Source organism: Bison bison, unplaced genomic scaffold (genome assembly GCF_000754665.1).
Source record: "Bison bison bison isolate TAMUID 2011002044 unplaced genomic scaffold, Bison_UMD1.0 scf7180017864295, whole genome shotgun sequence".
NCBI lineage: Eukaryota > Metazoa > Chordata > Mammalia > Artiodactyla > Bovidae > Bison > Bison bison.
The window spans coordinates 1,955,075-1,957,691 of record NW_011494867.1 but is presented as its reverse complement, the minus strand read 5'-3'; positions in this window follow the sequence as shown (position 1 = coordinate 1,957,691).

Here is a 2,617-nt window from a genome sequence, read left to right as displayed (position 1 = left end):
CCCCGCTCCCGTGGCCCAGCAAGAGGTGTGCCTGCTGCCCTCAGCTGCGCCTCCCAGCCTCTGACGGGGCTTCATCACAGCTGCCTGCTCTGATTGCATCCTAGTCTCACCCCATCGTTTCCTCGGCTTTCTCTTAGTTTGCTGGACCACTGTCTCCGTCTCTTCAAGACAAAGATTTGGGGATAGGTCAGGGACCTGGGAGGTGGTGATGGCTGCCCGCTAGGAGAACTGGTCACAAGTTACGGCTTTCTAAAGTTAATCCCTTCTCTAAGGTTTTTTTTTTTCTTTTAGTAATTCAATTTTATTATTTAAACCCTACCAAATTCCAGTAAGGATTTGAGACAGATTATAGTGAAGGACAGAGTTTGGGATCATCGCAAAATCCAGAACTTTGTAATGTATGGGGAAGGTAGGCATACACATTTGACTTGAAGCTCCCTGATGGCCAGGGCAAAAAGGGCAACGCGGTGGGTTTAGGATTACAATACCTACTTCTGGGTATTCCTAATGCTCTTTATTGTTTCCTCTGTGATTTGTTTTCTTTTTACCAGTTGAGACTCTCTTAACTGAGAAGGTTTTCTATGTAGTGAAATGGACAGATGTTAGGTGTACAGTTGGGTAAGTTTTGACTAATGTAGACCCCATATAACCGTCAGTCGAATCAAGATGATGAGCCTGTCCGTCATCTCAGAACGTTCACAAGCACTACCTTACTGTCAAGTGCGCCCCAGCCCTGTAACATGGTCAGCATTCTGGTTTCTTTTTTTTTTTAAAGGAAAAACTATGATTATCCCATGACCTTGTTCTGGAAAGTCGTTTTTTATTGGCGTGTAGTTGATTTACAGTGTTGTGTTCGTTTCTACGGTCGCCAGCATGGTGATTTCTCTCGTCACGGCAAGGTTTCACCTATTCTTGAACTTGATGCCAGCGGAAGCATATTATAGTGTATACTCTTTGGGGTCTGACTTCATTCAGCAAAATGATTTTGAGAGTCTCACCCACAGGGTATGTATCAATAGTTCTATCTTCACTGCTGTGCTGAGCAGTCCACTGCTGACTCTGAGTTTATGTATGTCCTGCTCTCTTGCTGATGGATGTCTGTCTCTAGTCCTTGTGTGCGGAGGGCTTTTAATACTGGAACATACTAGTGTTGTTGGTGGTATAATACCCTATTTCAGTATTTTATAAAACCTGATATCCAGGGCTGTGTGCCTTGAGGCATGCCCAGAGGTGTCTGTGTTCCCTAAATGCCGAGTTCCCCAAAGTACCGTGATTGTTCATAGCGGTGTGACGCGTGCCTTCTTGTCCACAGCTCTCTCCAGGTATCCGGTGCTCGAATCCCCTCTTCCCAGGGCCCGTACCCGCCAGAGCTCCTGGTGGGGAGAGGCTTCTAGGAGGAGATGGAGCTCTCCTGGGAGCGGCCCCTGTCTCCCCACCCTCCCTGGCCTGGACGGATTCCTGAGCTCCCCACTTTGACCCTGGCTGCCCGCCAAGGTTCCCCGCCAGGCAGTCACTCCGCAGGCAGGTCCCGAGGACACCTGACCCCTCAGGAAGCTGCAGTGGGGGAGGCTGGCCTGAGAGCCGCCCTGCTCTGCATGCTGCGCTGCACACCCAGGCAGTTGTTGGCATGCCTGTGCTATTTTTTACAAACCTTGACTTACTTTTTTCTGTATAATGAGCCTGAGCAAAAGAGTCACATGCTGCTCAAATGCCACCTCCTCAGTGAGGAGCCCTAGCATCTGTATAAAGAAGCCCCTCTCTGTGTCGTTCTCCCCGACATCCCATGTCTCTCCGCTTGCTCCCTGCACCCACCCTGGAGTGGACGCTCCCTGAGGACGAGGACTTGTTTTCTGGCAGTGGTGTCCCAGCAGGAGCGGGTACTGGAGGGTGTCCTGATAGACCCTGTTACGGCCACACCCAGTCCCCGGGCTGAGGGGAGACCTTGCCCACCTCTCTGCAGTGCCTGGGGGTCTGGGGGCACCTGGGCTTTGCAGAAAGGTTTGTGCTGCAGAACCGTTCAGGGGATGTGGAAACACAGGGCTGGGGGTGGGGGGCCTCACTGGAGGGCACTTGTGCACGAGGTGTGGGTGCCCGGGAGCACGCCTGGTGGGGCAGGGCTGGTGTGTAAGGCAGAGGCATGAGTGTGCCTGCAGCGTCCTGGCCAGTCCCAGAGGCTCTGAGAGACACAGTGACCACGGAGGGCCCCACGCCGGGTGGAATCAGAGCTCCTGGCCTACAGGCCAACCCGGACGAGAAGGTGGGCCGGGGGCGCGTGGAGCCCCCTGCAGGCTGGAGCAGGCGCAGGCGGGGGGCGCCGTAGCTGTGCTGTCCCTGCGTTCATGCTGGCCTGGGCTCCTGAAGTCCCCTCCTGTGACCCCACCGGCCCCCCGACCCCCACTGATGTCGGGGTCACACCGCTGCCCCTTGGGGGCCGTGGTGGGTGTCGGCACCTGTCCTCCGGCAGAAGCAGGTGGGGGCGGCAGATGGCATGTGTGGTCGCCCCTCCCCTTGCCCTCGCGCAGGGGCCGGTTGCCATGGGAGAGGCAAGCAGATGGCGGGCTGGGGCTGCTGACCACACCCTGGCCCTGCCGCCCAGGCTGCCCGCCAGAGCTCAGCC